Raw genomic sequence first — 19,049 nt, forward strand, 5'->3', positions numbered from 1 at the left:
AAATGGCATTGACAACAGCACCAAACCTGCTCATGGACCCCCTTCTTACTCTGAGACACAGAGAGAAAGAGACTGAGAACACATATTGTCTCTTTCTAGGGTACCTGATTAAAATAGACCTAGTGCATTAGGCTCAAAAAAGGCATTATCTTCCTATATTATATAAGATGTCTACATTCTATTCCAGATAGCTACTGGATGAAGATGGATACTCAGTGATATTCAAAGTTACATTAAATTAATCCCACACGTACATCTCCTGTAAAGAACCAAAACAGTAATGCTCTGTAATATTCCTTCATATAGACACTGCATTATGTCCCTTGAGAGAGAGATGGGGAATTGACTCTGTGTCACTGGCCTTGATCACTCTTGTTCTGAGGCTATTGAAACAACAAACACTGCTGGCCATATCTCCTCTGATATGGAAAGCATTAGTTGCTGGCATGAGTTCCTTTAGCAATTGCAAAGTGAACATCAGATGCCAGCATTTTTTATTAAACCAACAAGATAGGCTGACCAGATCTAAGACATTGCTCCAAAAAAGCACAAGAGAATAGTCCGGCAACTGAAGTGTATCCACATTTCCTAAAAAATTGAGATTTTGGGAATTTTTGGTTTGATATTGTTCACAATGTATCACTGAAACAAATTATGAGCTCCCTGGCCTGTCTGCAGGGAGTTTTCTATTATCTATTCTAGGCATCAGAACAGAGATTAGAGCAGAGATGCTGTCCTTCAACATTCTCACTTGAAGTGCTGTTTTCATTGCATTCATTGCAGGGACTGTTCGTAAAATTTGCTGTACAGGGACAAGTCACATCTGAGCCTGAGTGGCCTTTCCAGTGACTTGCAAAAGGTTATAAATTACCACAGCTCATTAGGAACCCTGATCAATGTGGCACTGGGCAAGGCAAGGCATTTCTGCTTTTCTGCCAAGCTCAGATTCCAGTTGCTGGGAGGCTTCTTACTTCATCTCACTCAAGATATTCTTGTGCAAGACTATCAAAGTGTGAGTGATACCTGTTAGAGACAAGAAGATCATAAATCTGCAGGATAACATTTTTCCTTGATAAGATATTGATAACAACATTGGATTCAGGAGTGATCTAGGTGTTTTATTTTAACCCTTTACTAGAAAAAGGGAATATGCTCCCCAGAGGACAGAGAGCTTAAATATGACTGCCCTAAATGCAAATCCCATTTGATACATGTACATAAAAATTGCAGTGGTCTTCCAACCATTGCAGTCTTAACTATGACACAACATCCAGCACCTGCATAAATAAGAAACAAGAAAAGATGGCTGGCTGCATGGAAACCATTGGTAAAAATTAAAAACAGCAGTAAAGGCTAAAAGCTTTTAAGTCTTCTTTTTAAGAAGACTTAAAAAAGCAGTTGGTGACTAACAGTGAACAGCCATGCATGTAACCACCTCACATCCAGTGGGCTGCCTACAATTCTTCAAGGGTGCAGTTCCCTTCTTGTTATACAGCATGAGTGGAATGTGTCACATTCTGGTTCCACTCCCACAGTGCTGTCAGCTGCCAGAACCAACCTCCCCAGGAGCCAGGCAGCAGAACCAGCGCAAGGGAACTGTTGAATGCTACAGGGGAGAACTTTCTCCCCCTCTGAGGATGACAGACCAGAGAGCATCACAGCAGCACTGGTCTGCCTTTAATGCCCATGCATTTTGCCTTGCATTCATAAGCCATGTGAGTAAGCAGTGTGGGTTTTTTTCACCTTGATCATAATGTCTAAGTAAGGAAACTACTTTTAAACGATTATATAGGGAACACCTGTATTCTTCCATTGATGATTTTCCCCAGTTTCTCAGCAATCTGCAGTGCAAATGTCCAGTGCAAATTTCATTGCTACTTCCAGTCTTTTCTCCCCCTTCTAGTACTTGCTATCGCGCAGAAACAGTGCTTTGATCACTGCAGCCTACTTCAGTACTGACTTGGGCTGCTAAAAGATGGCTATATAAAAGTTCCTAGGATACTACAAAGGGGACATCAAAGCTGGAAGAAGAGGGAAGAGAAATTTACTGCAACACAGGAAAAGGCTCAGCTCATTATAAATAAAAATAATTAGAAAGATGCTATGCAGAAAGCAGCAGCTGTAGTAGAAAATGTGGCATGATTTAGGCCCCAAATCTTAAATCACAAGGCTGGGAAACTCATAATAGCTTTCCAAATAGCCTTCACTGTGGTTTTTGCATATAGCTCTGCTAAAATTGGAATATGTAATACCTACTATCTTTCTTTTTCCCTTCCATTTTTATTTTCTTTTTTCTTTTAAATGTAATTCAGGCTTGTGAGATAAGATCTATTAATTCAAAAATCGATGAAAGATCATAGAATCATGGAAGTTTGGGTTGAAAAGGAAGACTAGTTCCAAATCACCTGGTATGGGCAGGGACACCTTTCACTAGTATGACCAGGTTGCTCAGAGCTCCATCCAACCTTGCCTTAAACACTTCCAGGGATGAGGCATTCACAACTTCTCTGGGCAACCTGTTCCAGTGCCTCATCACTCTCATAGCAAATAATTTCTTCCTAATATCCAGTCTAAACCAACCCTCTTTCAGTTTAAGGTCATTCCCCCTTGTCCTGTCACTACATGCCCCTCTAAAAAGTTCCTCTCTGGCTTTCTTGTAGGCGTCCTTTAGGTACTGGCATGTAGCTGTAAGGTCTCTTCTCCAGGCTGAACAGCCCCAGCTCTCTCAGCATCTCTTCAGAGGAGGGGTACTCCATTCCTCTGATCATCCTGATGGTCCTCCTTCTGGACCTTCTTGATAAGGTGACCTGTAGCAGGCCTCCACTATAATGTCACCTGTCCCTGCCCTCCCTTTAATCCTGACCTGTAAGTTCTCAGTTGGCTCCACATCCATCCAAAGGTGGATCTTTGTGTATTCCAGCTCTTCCTTGACATATTCTGGTGTTTAGAAACTTACTCTTTTTCCTTCTTCAAGTTGACCTGTAAACAGATGGAAGTTTGGAAGGTGCTAACTCTAAAAAATTGTAATTTAATTTTACTCTTGATGAGAAGTGCTATAAAACCTGGGCTTTGGCAAAAATAGAATGCCACATAATACCCTGTCATCTCTGTTTTCAGTTTGTAAAGCCAGTAAACATTCTTAAGACATTTCGTTTGCTGGGCCATCTTGATTAACCAGTATCTAGTTATTACTGTATAACTTGTATCAGTTAGTGTCTAAAACAAATTAATTCAAATAAGTGTTCCCTGCTTTCATTATTATTTACAGCTTGGAGTTGACAGTGAGATCCCAGTTTCAAATTACGTATCACAGAACCCTTGTCTTCAAGACACTGTAGCCACGGCAAAGAATACTCTGTCTGAGAGTGCACAGCAAATCTAGTTGCCTTTGGGGAACTAATATGTCAAATAACAGTTTTGTCTGTTTGCTTCCATCCTGCAGTAAAATGATACTTCTCCTTCAGCCATATTGATAACCACAAGCAAGGAAAAATATGTATGTTGCCAGCACATGAGCCACTGTAGCTGATTTATTACCTTGAAATACCTTTTTGTGGTTTGGGTTATTTAGAATTTATGGGTTGAAAAGTATGTTAGTTTATTCTTGCCATGCTATGAGAAATATAATCCTAATTTTAATCTACAGGAGTATCAATTACAGATAAAGCATGCAAACCTTGGAAGTGCACTCTAATTATGTGCATGGAGAAAGGTGGTGAGATAGAAACCCATATAAAATAATGTAGCTGAGTGTTTAATAGTAATAATATCAGAATCAGTTAAGATGCAAGAATATCTACCAGATGTATGCCATTTTAAGAAGTCAAATATTTTTAAAGCAGGTTGCACCTCTGTAAGTTGTTACTATTTTTTCCTTGATTTAAGCCATAAAAAAAGCTAAATGAAGTGGAAGTAAATCTGATTTTACAAAGAAATTTTAAACATCCCGGAATAAAAGTCAACTTCATTTTATTAGCATTTCTAGTAACACTGTTTATTGTTAAGTCTGACTAAGTTCCTCTTTTTTTTGCTTACTTATGTTGTTTAGTTTTGGCTTAAATTTTACATATTAGATGGTTGTCTCAGGTAATTTTTTTTTTTAAATGCATTTTGAGAAAAATGGCTCAGATTTCTAAGTATGATGATGGAAAACAAAATTTTGCTAAAATCATGGAAAAAAAACCCCCATAAATTTTCACTGAACATCCTAGACACCATTGTATTATAGGTATACATACATATACATACCTCTTATTGGTATATGTACCTATAATACACATTGTATTACAGGTATATGTACATACACCTGATACTTGGTAGTGGGAGAATGCTGTCATATCAGGGTTATTTTTCTTTAATATTTCCCCAGAAATTTTGCTCAAATTTAAGCTACAAACTCTTGAAACACTTCATTATTTACTATGGGAATTTGTTTGCATTTGATAGCTAAATTATTTGAAATTTTGTTTACCATACATGCTCCATCTTTCTTCAGGGACTGCATATTGCAAAAGCATCCTTCTCTGACAAAATGTGTGAAGTTGCTTCATTGCACAGCTGCATGGCATTTCAAATGCAAATATTACTGTGGGCAGGGGCAGTTTACTGAGAGATGAGAATCACAGACTAATATTAAGTTTGAATGGGCGAAAAAGTTCAAAGATTAGCTGGTCAACATCTAGCTCGAAGCAAGACTCACTTCAAAGCTAGATGAGGTTTCTCAGATCTTGATGCAGTTGTCCTTTGTGGATACCCAGGAATGGAGGCTCCACATCCACCCAGGGCAATCTGTAACAGTGCTGAACCACTCTCATTGTGAAAAAGTTTCTTCTAATACATAATTAGAATATTCTTCACCCAAAAATGTGTCGGATGTGTCTCGTCCTTTCATGGTGTGCTCCAAGAAGAGTCTGGCTCTGTTTCCTTTAAAGAGTCCTATTATACTGTTGAAGACAGCAATAAATCCTGCTTAGCCTTCTCTTTGAAAAGCTGAACAAATCCAGTTCCTTCAGCATCCCCTCATATGCCATTTATTCCAGCCCCCTCCACATCTTTGTGGCTGTCCCTGGACTTGTTCCAATTTGTCTAAGGCTGGCTTGAGCTTGGAAACCCCAGACTGGAAGCAATTTTGCAACTGCCAAGGACAGGGGAACCAGCTCTGCTCTCAGCCTCCTGTAGATGCTCTTATTAGTACAGTCCAGCTCCTGCTGTGTTTCTGCAGGGGGTTATTCTGTTAGAGGTGCATTGCTCTGCGTTTTCTAGTGCTGAAATTCATGAGATTCCTGCTGGGCCATTTCTCCAGCCTGTTGAGGTCCACCTTACTGGGAGCTTTGCTCTGCAGCAAACCCTCCACTCTGCATGTTCCCTGTCCCCCAGCTTGATGTCTGTCATTAACTTGCTAGGGATGTGGTTTCTCCCTTCATCTCTATTGTTAGTGAGATAGCCACCTCAGTATTGATTGCCCATGAATACCACTGCAAGCTTGCCACGTTTCAGCTGCTGATAAAAGTCTGTTGTGACTAGCAGTCATTTTCCATCCACCTTATAGTTCATCTTTGCAGCCCCTATTGCACTTCACTGGGATTGAGAAAATTGGTCTCTCTTGTGCCTTTAGGGCCTTCTGTGTTTGGCAAAAGTCACATAAGCAAAATGAAGTAGGAGGATGGGCTGAGGAGAAAATAAAGGTGGTCTCAATGAAGAGCAGGATGGGGCCAGTGCAGAACTCTGATGGGTCTGGTGAGGTAGAAACTTTGAATCTCTGGTGAGGTGCTGTAATGGGCTGTAATCAGCCATGAGACAGAGCATGGAGGAGGAGGGCATGCTCTCGTAGTTGAAAATAGATGATGTTCCTGGAAGAGTTTGAGATGAACTGCAAAAGTAAAATGAAGGACAACCTCCAGAACTGAAAAAGCTGAAGTAGTCTGAAGTGGAGAAAAATAATGGAATTTAACCATTCTCTGGCAATGTGACTTGGATTGGGAATGGGGATAGACATGACTGAAACAGGGCGAGTGTGTGTTAACAAAGCATAGAGAAATACAAAGGCTCACAGGGAGAAACAGGGGTTATGGAGCTTCCTCCCAACAGGTATGTGCATCTCTTGCATTTTGTTGCTGTCTGTTACAGATTTAGCCAGAAAGTAATGGATTAGCCCAGATGTTGGTTAGATCAAAGGCCCAGTGTGGCTGATGTTGGTGCTGTACACATGAACTTCCTTCACTGCTGAAACAAATGCCACTCACAAAGACTGATTGGATTTTGATTAATTCCTAAAAGCATTGGTATTTCTCATATGCATAGAGAAAATAAAGTTATGAGTGAGATCATAACAGCAACCTTCCTAAAACTGAAACATGCCAGAACTAAATTTGTGTGCATAGATCCCTCCCTCTCTCTGCCTAATGTCCTAACATGTGAAATGAAGGCACTGCTGTTTTACCATACAGGACCCCTGTGAAGATTTACTGGTGTCTGTAAAGTGCCCACATGTAATAATGAACTGAAAATCATTTGTGAAATATCGACATGGCTGTTTCCATAGCAGGCTTCAGTAAGAAAGAGGACATGAGGCTACATATGAGTAAGGGTGAAAAGAGCTAAAATATTGAGTAGGTACTCAGTGACTATGGGTTTGGAAACTAGCAAAGGTATTACTAAATGTAGTATCTGAAATGGAAAAAAACCTGTTTGCAAGCTTGCTACACACACATACCCAGCATACTTCTCAGAAAGAATAGAACATCAATATATTTCCACTTCAGTCCTTATACGAAATTGTATGTTCAGCTACCTTGCATTTATTTATTCTATAGGTAGATAAGGCATGACTGCACAGAATCAAGGAGTTCATATTCTTTTGTTATGAACACTTAGATATTGCCTTCAGTTCATTTTGTTCTTTATTTAAGATGAAGGATTTTACTGGTTTTATTTCAGTAAAGCAGTGAAGATCTTACTCTTCAGAGAGAGGGATGCGTTCTGGTACAAAAATCAGTACATAAGCAGATGTAAAATGTTGTCTGTAAGCACCCTTCCCCCCGTTTTCTTTTTTTTCTCAAAAGCTTTTAAGACTATTACTTAGGACAAAGCCTACCTTTTCAAGAATATTTAAAATGTTGTATAGATAGTACCAGCTTTTTAATAGTTTTTTAAATGGCAGTTTTAGGTGTTAATAGCTTCAAGCTGTTTTTATGTATGACCCATTTTCTGAGTCATAAATGCCTTGTTTCTTTTCTCTTTAATTTACTTTATTGTCAACAAATGTGGATCTGTCTCGAAATGACAAGAAACCTGAAAGCTGCATTGCCTAAGAGACTGGCCCCACTTCTGCATGGTCCTTCCAGGTTTTTTTAGAACTAAAAACCAGAGGAGAGGAACAAAATTATTTGTCTTGTTTATTACAGGGAAGATATGGTAAGAAATAAATGAGAACAGGTCCCCAAGACCACCATTTCATTAATTCTGATAAGAGCCACGTTTGTGTCGTGTAGCAGCCTAAAATGGATGAAGTCTGGAGGTATTTTTTGTTATGGTCAATTTGCTACCAGATTACTTGGAGAAGTTCTCCTTGTCCCAGAGAAATTCCTCAGGTACATGCCTGCCAACTATTTGATCCTTTTCTGATGACATCTGAGGACAAATTTAAAAAAATAAGGACAAGACTTCTGTCCTGTGGCCAATCCTGAATCCCAGATTCAAAACCAGAGTTTTCATCGCAACATTCTCTCTATGTGTGAGAGATATATTAAAGACTGTTTTTGTGAGAACTGAGGCTCCTTGAAAAGTGTAATGCCAGATGTAAGTTAATCCAATGAAAATAGGCTAACTAGAAATAAGAAAAAGAAATGTGTATCTAATGGAAATGTACTAAAGGATTTCAGTGCTTAATAAATCTGAAATCACTAGTTTTATTGTAAACCTCAGTTGTCCCAGCATAGTCAAGGAATGGAATGGAAGTTTCATTTACTGCATACTATAAATAGAATACTTCAGAATCACTACAGAAATGTTTAGAACTGGTATTTCTGCAGCTGGGAAGTGATTGCTGCATGCTGTCCAATTGTGTGGGGTTTTTTTTGTTGGGGTTTTTTTTGGTGCTGTTGTAGTTGATGTGGTTTGTTTTGTTTTAGTTAATTTGTTTATTTGTTTGTTTGTGTGGTTTTTTTTCTCCATGTTAGGTTCTGCATTAAAATTGTCATGGGGAAAAATTAATTGAAGGGATACCTTTTATTCTTTAGATTTCCATTTTGTCACTCTCAGGACTCTCAGGATGTGGGGCACTGTTTCTGCCATTAGATACATACCCATCTGCTCTGCAGAGGGAACAAGATGTAGAAGATGTAGTAAAAAATCAATTTGCCCTTGCAATCAGAGGTCCTGAGACAGCTTTGAAATTCACTACTGATTCAGATACTCAGATGATATTAATCCTCATACTGCTAGCTGAAGTCTAATACTGAATGGAGTTATCACTGCACTGTAGTAATTACTATTAAATAAGCTTTTGCATAGATATAATCTATAAGAGCATTTCAACAGTATTTTTGACGAAATGAATTTGTGATGATGAGAGTATCCATAACAAAAGGTTGAACTATTGTGGTTCATTAATTTAGCAAGGCAACCTTGTGGTTGCAAAGTATTTTTGAGGAGAATTGATGAATTTTAAAGCAGAAGTAGATACTGCATTAGGAGTCATCCTGCTAAACTTGAAATTGCCATTTTGAATTTTTTTACTTTTTATTTCAAAATATTAATAACAGTTGCTTAACGTCTTAAAAAAAGTTTGAGCCAGTTCAATTTCTTTTCTGAGAATATGATCTTTTACCCCTGACAGGTTCAGAAAAGTATCTCCTTTCTCTTTAAACAAAAAAGAATCCAAATATTTTTTTAGAAGGTGCTTTGAGTATGAATCAAATTTAATAAACCAAAACCTACTTGCAGGTACCTATTCATACATTAAAAGCTCAGCTAAGGGTTGATGCCTGTTGTTTTTGGTGGATTTTTGTGCATTTGCAGAGGTGCCCCTTATGATCTCTGTCCTTCTCTATGCCTTTGTCTCTCCTTCTGACCCACTAGCATGTGCAGCAGCAAGCCTTCTCGTTGCCTCTGGTGCAGAGTTCTGTGTACTGACCTTTCCAAGCCTGCTGCTGTGGGTACAGTTGTACCACTGCTCAGTTCTTGAGGGATGTGTGAGCCAGAGAGTGCAGCTGGAAGGGAGCTGAGCTCTTGGGTAGGAATGCAAACGGTTCTCCAGCAAGGTTACCAGGGTTATCAGCAAGTGAAAACAGGAATCAAGAATATGTCTCATATGGCAGTTCCCACTGGGGTTTGTGGAGCAGTCTGAGGCTGGAGAATGAAGAAACAGTTAAGTCATATTCATTCAGAATCTCTGTGCTGCTGGCTTATCTTTCCATTTTATGTGTTATACTGTTCAACATGAGCTAATTGAAGCTGGTTTTGTATTCTGGATTTGGCAATATGCAAGAATTATTTATAATTATTTAACTTTGTGATCTGTAAATTCACATAATTATGTATGTGTAATTGAGTGTGGTGCTCGATGGAACTAATGAAGAAAGACAGTACAATTTTAGAACTTACTGATGTTTCAAAATATATTTGTTAATTAGAACAAAATTAAATCCAAACCAGAAGTAAGTCAAAGAACAGAGGCTTATGGGCAATAATTGAAATATCTTCCTGTTTGTCTTATAGAACACTTTTGATATCACAGAATCACAGAATGATCATGGTTGGAAGACAACTTCAAGATCATCTAGTCCAACTATCAACCCAGCACCACCATAATCACCCCAGGACCATATCCCCAAGTGCCATCTTGAACACTTGAGACAGGGACTCCACCACTTCTTTGGGCAACTTATTCTAATGTCTAACAACTTTTTCAGTGATTTTTTAATCTTCTTGGAACCTCCTCTGACGTAACGTAGGGTCACTTCTTGTCGTTTCACTTGAGACAGGACAGAAGACACTGACCCCCACTTCACTTCAACCTCCTTCAGGCAGTTATAGTGAGTCTTCTCAGAATAAACAACCCCATTTCCCTCCGCTGCTCCTTGTGAGACTTGTGCCCTTTCTTGGACTTGCTCCAGCACACTCCTTTTTGAAGTGAGTGGCCCATAACCAGACACAGGATTAGAGGTGTGGCCTCACCAGTGTTGAGTACAGGGGGACAATCATTGCCCTGTTCCTGCTGCCCACACTATTCCTGATCCAGGCCAGGATGCCATTTGCTTTCCTGGCCACCTGAGCACACCTGGCTCATGTTCAGCAGCTGTCAACCAACACCTCCAAGTCCCTGCAGGACCCAGTACTTCACCATATGCAGATATATTTTTGAATACATGGACTATTTGAAAATCAAACATTAGTTTTAGTCATATGTATACCACAGCAAGCTTAGATGAGACCCTGGTGTTCTCTCCTAACTTACTGCTTGTTCAGGTAATTTTCTGGAAGACTAATGTCTGAAACAGAGTGTTAAAGCTCTTGGAACAATTTAGGTGTGAGGAAATGCAAAATATTTTAGGTGTTTTTGGTGAAAGTTGTCATGGCTGCTGGCTCTTGCAAGTCTAGTACCATGAGAGGCTGTGGGCCTGGGATAGGACCCTGCTGGTCTTCCCAGAACAGATTTGAGGAGGGATGTGCTGCCAGCTTCAGCTCCACTGAGCTGCTGCTTTTCTGTCGAGGCTTAGACAGGACCTTGGTGGGTTAATAGGTTTGCTGTGCTAAGCGTAGTGCAACATCCACTTCCAACACTCAGCAGTATGCAAAAAAAAAATATTTTGCCTAGAAATGAGTAGATGGATGGGTTTTCTGCAATAGTCAGCCGTTAAAGAGTATTATGCAGCAAACAGAAGTTCAGACCTGGACAGATTATTTTCCCTTTATTTGTGAGAGGCATGCATATCTAGAAAATGAATATTCAGCAGGAGTCCCTTGAGTCTAGTAGACTGGTATTAGGTGTCTCCCATGTGAATAGGTAATATATTTTTAAACGTCATGACAGAAGTGTGGCTGTTGTGTCCATAATACTGTACATTTAATTCTGCATTTATTTGTCTAATAGACTTTTTCCTTCCTTTGTAAATTAAAGGGCAGGGAACAATTACTGTCTACCAACAATAAAAAGTGAGAAGATTAATGAGGTGTTATATTGTGGCACCTGTGAAGAACTTGAGCTTATTCTGTGTTGCTCTGAGGAATAAGAAATGTCACAAATAGATGATATGGATTTTCCAAAGTGAAATACAACTCTTTAATGTATTGAAATAAAGTTATCACTAACACAAGAGGCAAGTTTATGTATTTCTCATGGACCTATTTCTCACACATTATTGCATAAATTACCCCAAAAATACATCAACAACCATATATTATGTGCAGTTGGCTACATGAATATATTTCCTACCTTTCATGAACCATGTTCTATTTGCTTTCTCTTGATTGCATAGTCAGTATGTGGAAATTAATCTTTGAACATTATCTCAAAAATAATTTAACTACTTTGGGATAGTTTAGAGAATTTGGATGTGTAAAACTTAGCGTTTACTACTCAGTTAGTACTGATGATTGGGAAACCTGCACATGAAGAAAGATCTGCAGGAAAGAGTAGATCTAGAGGAATGAGGAAAAGAACATGGTCCAGTTTTTCAATCTGCTCTTCATTCTGTTGTAATGTAACCATTAGTCTGATCAACTGAAAGCTGACACTGAAAGAGTATTTTTTCCCCTGTCACATTGCTGGTCACAATTCCTGTGGCTGGATTAGTTAACCAGTGTGACCACACAGTTGGGATCCTTCCTTCTTCACTCCGCAGTTTCTGGCCTCCTCCCGTCTCAAGTCTTGTGGCTGTATGTTGAACAGAGTTACTTTTCTACTCTGGGCCTCAACATCTCTGTTCTGAAATGAAAGGAGGACTAGACTGCCTGTCTGGCAGCAATTTACAGATTCTATGCTTTGGACATAAAGAAAAATTACAGCCTTTGTGGCCTTTAACATTAAATTTTCAGAGGTGATGTCCAAGAGTTACTTAGAGAGAGGCTGAATGTTTATGGCTGTTCTTGTTTGAAAGAAGAGCTGTAGAATCTGAGAAATCAAATAATTTTGAAAATCACTTTGGTGGAGGTGTCTCAAACTGTGGCCTTTATACAATAATCTGTTCAGGTTCTGTTTCTTATTATTTCTTACATGGTTCTGAACTCCCCATCCCTACAGGTGTTGAAGACCAGGCTGGAAAGGGCTCTGAGTAGTCTGGCTCGTGTAAGGTGTCCATGTCCATGGATGGAGGGTGGAAATAGATGATCTTTAAGGTCCCTTCCAACCCAAATTCTGTGATTCTATGGCAGTTCTAGCATATGTAATTTTCAGTTTCTGGAGAACCTCTATGACATATGCAATCAATAATTGTATTTTATGTTACTGTGTGTTAAAGGGCTCTGGCCTTAAAAAGCTAGGGCACATCTAAGAGCTGGAGTACGTGGTATCGACGTACTCTACTGCTGTGTGTCAAACTCTAGCGTGTTTATCTCATGGTTTTCTGTTCATTATTATTCACAGAATGACTTGGCATGCAAAGTTGAATTCAGCAATTTCCAGAGGACAAGTATAAGTCAAATACCTCAGCTGGATCAATGTTTCCTCACAAACTACCATGACTTTGTGAGGCATCTTATTTCTGTGCATCCATCTTGCCTCCATTTCAACTGAAAGTACAAACCAAAGCATGCTTCTGTAAGGTCTGCATTTCCTCTACTAGGGTGCAGGCTGTCCAAGGCTGAAACTTGACATAATTTGTTAGTAATTTTTATCTTCTAACAGAGGAAAAGAAGTGTGTATTTGTGTGTATGTGTGTGTGTGTGTATATATATATATATATATATATATATATATATATATATATATATATATATATATATATAAAATAAGCTACAAAGCACAGGCATTCTGTTAGCCTGGTTGCTGATTGCCATGGAGTACTGTGACCATTTTTGCAGCTCATCCCTGCAGGTGAAATGCATATGCAATGACTGGACAGTGTGATGTGCTTTCAGATGGCTGTTTGTTTGCCTTCTGTCAGTCTTTTTTCACCTGTCCTTTGATTGTCCGTGGGCTTTTTTCCCATCACTTACCCTTGTTACACTTTAAAGCATATGACTTTCAAGTCATTTAAATGTCTGGGAAGCATATTCCTTGTACATGTACCAGCAGAATCATAGAATAATAAAGTATCCTGGGTTGGAAGGGGCCAAGGATAATTGAACTCCCAGCACTGCACAGCACCAACCCCAAGAGTCACACCATGAGCCCGAGAGCATTGTCCAAGTACTTCTTGAACTCTGTCAGGCTGGTGATGTGACCACTTCCCTGGGGAGCCTGTTCCAGTGTTCAGCCATCCTCTAGGTCAAGAGTATTTTCCTAAAATCTAAACTAAACCTCCCCTGAAACAACTTCAGTCCATTCCCTCGGGTCCTGTCACTGGTTACCACAGAAAAGAGATCAGTGTCTGCTCCTTCTCTTCCCCTCGCCAGGAAGTTGTAACTGCAGTGTGGTCTCCCCTCAGTCTCCTGTTCTCCAGGCTGAACAAACCAAGTGACCTCAGCTGCTCCTCATATGGCTTCCCCTCAAGGCCCTCACCATCTTTTTCACCCTGCTTCGGATGCTAATAGCTTTATATCCTTCTTGTCTTGTGGCACCCAGAACTGCCCCCGGCACTGGAGGTGAGCCCACCCCAGCTCAGAGCAGAGGGGACAATCCCCTCCCTTGCCCAGCTGGCCATGCTGTGCCTGATGTCCCTAGGACAGGCTTGGCTCTCCTGGCTGCCAGGGCGCTGCTGACTCCTGCTCAACTTGCCATTGACCAGGACCCCCAGGGCCCTTTCCATGGCACTGCTTTTCAACCCCTCATTCCCCAGTCTGTCTGTACATCCAGGGTTGTTCCATCCCAACTGCAGAATCCAGCACATTCTCTTGTTGAACTTCCTAAGCCTGGTGATTGCACAGCCCTGTGATTTGTTTAGGTCTCTCTACAGGAGCCCTGTGTTACCGCACTAGTGACAGGTCACCAGTATGAGGTCACCCCATACACTGTAACCCTTCCTGTCCAACCCATGAGCCAGTTGCTCACCCATCTCATGATGAGTTTATCCAGCCACGAGTTGGACACTGTGTCCAGAAGGACACTGTGAGAAATGGTATCTAAAGCTTTACTAAAATCTGAAAAGATTATATCAACTGGCTTCCCTTGATCAGCTAGGTGTGTTACCTTGTCATAAAAGGAGATTACCTTTGAAAAGCAAGATTTTCCTCTCATGAAGTCATGCTGTCTGTGACCAATGACTGTGTTGTTCTTCAGGGCTTTTTCAATAACTCCCAAAATAATCTTCCCAAAAATTTTACCCTAAATGTGTGTATTTATTAGTTTGGTTTGATGAAATTGGCTTAAGCACAAATAGGTCTGTGTGTTCAGGATCTGTTTTTTTCTTTCACTGAGCCCTGAAGTGTGCAGTGTTAATCCAAGGGACTGCAGAGGCTCTGTTCCTAGGGATTAGTGTTTTGGGACAAAAATAAGGAAGTTCAGATAAACCTTCATTGTTGGGGTAAGTACTCAAGCATTTTTACAAGCAGGTGTCAGATTTTCCCAAGTGCCGCCTTTCTTCTCTGCTGCCCATTGTGTTTTTGGGTTTGGCACCCCTGCCTAGTCTCTCTTTTTTTTTTTTTTTTTTTTTTTTTCCTGTATTCTTGCAAGCAGCTGGCACATAGTTTCTTGGAGATGACCTAGTGGTAATCTGTTTGGGAAAATGTTTTTTGTCTCTTCTCTAGGTGGTTCAAGAGGTCTGCATGCACTTTGATGAAATTCAAAGCACTACTTTAAGTAGTCTTTTATTTCACCAAGGTTTATTTTCCTGTGGCCTAGAGCCCTCAGATTTCTTTGTTGTGACCACACGTGGCTGTACTAGTGTTTTGTTTCAAAAGTTCATTTTGAAATGCGGTATGCCCCTTAAAGTAACATTTAAGATTTCATTCTAATGAAATGTAATTTGAAATATTAGATTAGTTTTGGTTGGAATTTTTGAAACAATGATATCTAAATTATAATGTTGCATTTTGTAATCAGCTTTCCTAGTTAACAATTTTTTGAGCATGTTGTAAATAAGAAAACTTAAATAGTTCAAGCATTTTTCTTAAAAATGTCTTGTTTAATGTAGGTCATTGAAAGATTTTCCAAGGAATGTAATGAACCTTTGGATAATTGGTTAAACATTGTGTGCATCTTAAATATTTTGAAAGACGTCTTGCCCAAAAATAAAAGGATCACATGAGCACTTAGAAGTCCTATAAAAGAACAGTAAAGAAAGATTTATGACCTATTCCTGTGTTTTTGCTGGCACTTACCTTTGAAATAGTTTGGAGGTAAGTGTAAGAATCTGACAGCACTTCCTGAAATGCCTTTTTCCAATCTATTGAGTGCACTTAACCTTTTCCTTTCAGGTGGTTGGATTCTGCTAGTTTATCTGAGCATTAAAAAATGAAAAAAAGTGGTCTGTTGTCTGGATAATTGTGGAAGCGGCTTACTAGTGTGAAACCTGGAGAAAATACTTCTTCCAGATAATGTTATGAAAGGATAAACTTCAGCCTATCCACAAAAGCCATATTATAATTCTGAGACTCTTACAGGAAATGCAGGGGTGCAATTTCTAGCAGAGTCTTAGAGGGATAGAATTAATAGAGACGAGGATGACAGGGAATTTCTAAAAGCATGTAGGATGTACATGAGATTGTTAGCTGAAACTGGCCTTTTGCTTTGTTAATGCTTTGAGCTTTTCAAACCTTTTATCCTTCAGATTGTTTAAACTCAAGTGAGATATCCTAAGTGCACTCTTCCAGAATGTTTGCCTGCTGAGCACTCCACTTTGGCACATTTGTGGGCACAGCTGATTGCCACACTCAGGGCCCTGTTGCTCCTGTCTCCAGAGCCACAGAGCCACACAGCAACTTGGCATTGCTGCCAGAAAATCATATCTTATGCAGAGCCCTGGGACACTTTGTCAGCAGCTTTTTCATCCAATTTGGAATGCTTTAAGGCAGCGGAATGAGGTTCCTCAGATTATATGACTCCTCACGCAGTACAGTCTGGGACTGAGGGATGGTGTCAGGGACAGATCGTGCCCAGGCAAAGCTGCTCTTGGCAGGAGGTAGAAATAGGCAGAAAAACCCTAAGCAATTTGGCTAGCCATTATTTTATATCCTAGGGAATCGGATTAAAATTTTTCCACTGGTATTGTTCTGTAAAGAGTAGAGGGATCATCCAATGAGCAGGATTTCAAACGATACACAAAACCAATAATTTGCAGAGATTTTACTCCGCAGATCAGACACTACCATTAATTTTTAAATAACTGAAAGCTATCTGCCAGTTGTTATAGGTAGTAGAGGTCTCTAAATGGGTCACTTGAAATGTAAGTATGTAAGAGAATAATTTTCTAGTGCTGCTTACCACAAAGGAATCTGAAACATTAAATATTTTTCAAATTCTATGGATCACTGCAGTATCTGCCCTTTGGGAGGAGAAAAGTAATGAGCAAGCACAATAACCGTAGAATTACTAAGTGGAGAAAAGGACATGAGAATAAGAAATAGTCTAAATGAAAGAGAAAGTCATAAGTGTAATACAAGTCAACAGACTAATCTTTTGCAGAAAAGGCAGATTTTATTCTGTGCACAGAAAAACACATGAACAGGTCAATATGCTATTTTAAGAGAGACTGGCAAGGCATTTTTTAGATTTTTATGCTCACTTAGGCAAGCAAATTCCTAATGAGAGCAGAAGAATTAGGAAAGAAAGGATGGAGGCAGAGTGGGTGGTGTAGCAGGAAAGGGAATGGAAAATGTGTACCAAGACAAAAGCATCTGAATTGTTCTTCAGGCTAACTGGAAATAGCTGAGGGAAAATTAGCTTTATTTCCAGCAGAGGACTTGGGCTGCCCATGAGGTAGCGAAGCAGCAAACAGCTCACAAAGAGAGGCTTAATAAGTGGAAATATGGTAAGGGCAAGTTAAAACAAGTTCCTGTGGGGCAGGTCTAGATAGACAGTCTTTTAAGTGATGCTCTGACTGTGCCTTACTAGATGCTATTATATAATGAGTGCAGACTATATAATTTCTGTGGGCTTGTTGATGTTACTTATGTCACATCAGGATTGCAGGGCAGTTTAGGTGCTGGTAGAGATCTCAGCAATTGCTCCTGCTTAACAAGGCAGAATGGTACCTATGGATGTTTCTTTTATTCTTTGTGCTGATTTCTTTCTTTGTACATGTGCACTGCATGAAAAAAAGGTTTTGGTGTTTGAATATATTTCTGTCAAATCTTTAAAAAAAATCAATGTTTCTCCAAAATGGAAATCCCACTGTAAATATTTTTCCTTGAAATTGAAGGAAAGAAGTTTTCTTGTCTGAACTTTTTCTTCGCAGAAGCTAGATTTCTGTGGTGATTTAAGTAGTCTTCAAAATATTAATAGGAGAATAATGTTTTCTTTTATTTCAGAAGTTAAATTCTGGCATTAAATAGTATGGCATTTATCACATTTTATAGCTTACATGGCATCTCTTAATTGGTTCTTCTAAGATGCATTTCTGGCCTTCATTTTATCCCATGGGCAAAATGTCCTGGCACACAAAACCTCAGGCTATGGGGAATGGTTACTCTGAAGGCTTGTCTTCTAATAGAAGCAGTCCCATTCCAGAAGAGAAAAGACAGAATTACAAATCATACAAGGCAAGGCTCTATACATAAATGACATTTCATAGTTTTACAGGTATTACAAACAAATATTTGTGAATTTTCTTAATATGTATTTTTTTTTAATTCTAGCAGGACTGACTTGAAAAACTTCATATTTTGTCTTGTTGATAGTTGATAGCACTTATAAAGAGCTCCTTATTGCAGGATTGCAAAAACTTTGAATTCAGCCTTGGTATAAAATATACAGTTCTGTCCTTTTATGATTAATGAGTTATATGTTGTCAAGTGATGGCAGTACTAAGGTTCCTCAAATCTTTAGTTACAAATCTCAGTATGTGCTTGTGCAACTGCTGGGTCAGGTCACAGGAAAGAAAAAAGGATTATATATAAATATTACTGAAGCTAAATAATCATGGTAGACTGGGTTGCTGGGGTACAGAGGGAGGCAGAAGAGTGGAGTCATCTTGCCCAGGACATGAGGAAAATGAATAGTGAGAGGGAGAGAGAGCTTTGGGTGAAATGCCTGCAGGGATTCTGGGCATGAGGGAAGCAGCCAGGCAGAGTCAGGCCAGGCACCAGAGGAGGGAAGTTTGTCCTTTCCAGACAGGGAGATGAGGCTGGAAGGGAAAGCCCAAAGGTGAAGGTGGGTGTAAGAATGGGAACCGTGGGGCTGGATGGGCCAAATGAGAGCAGTAGACAAAGAACATCTGCGGGAGGACAGAGCAGAGGTTCCCACTGGCAGCAGTGACAGCAGCCTCTGTTTGTCTAAGAGCTTTTACTTCTGCTAAAACAGAGTAGAAGAAAGGACATGTAGCATCACTACATACAGCAGTTAGTGGGTCACTGATATCCTTCCTCTGCTACTGAATGAGTGATCTGTCATCCCATGCTGCATTAATGCAAGTGAGGGGTCCACCAATGTGGCCCTGCTCTGCTGCCTGTGCCTCTGTGAGGCAGAAAGGTAACATTTTTGTTTTTCTAGATCTCCTCTTTAGAAGGTCAGAAGCTACATGCCAAAAAGCTATTATTTACAAACATGTAATTTTATTAAGCCCCAGATAAGGTGACCTGTGTAAATCTCATTTGGTCCTTTTGTGATTATTATTATAATTTTTGCCATGTTTATAAGGCAATTATAAGTGGGCTGCTGTTCCAATATTTGAAAAGGATCATCTGTGGAATGTGTCATTCTTCTGTAGTGGAATATGTCACTGTAAATTCTCTATTCATTTTTCCCAATGGCTGGTAACTAAAAAAGGAAAGAAGCAAAAATTATTATGTGGAAG

General features: G+C 39.6%; 1 protein-coding gene across 1 annotated transcript in view; it reads left to right on the forward strand.

Annotated features, from left to right (window-relative positions):
- The window catches only part of ESR1 (estrogen receptor 1), a 163,702-nt gene that overhangs the window by 65,547 nt on the left and 79,106 nt on the right, over positions 1 to 19,049 (forward strand).

This window comes from Passer domesticus, chromosome 3 (genome assembly GCF_036417665.1).
Source record: "Passer domesticus isolate bPasDom1 chromosome 3, bPasDom1.hap1, whole genome shotgun sequence".
Classification (NCBI taxonomy): domain Eukaryota; kingdom Metazoa; phylum Chordata; class Aves; order Passeriformes; family Passeridae; genus Passer; species Passer domesticus.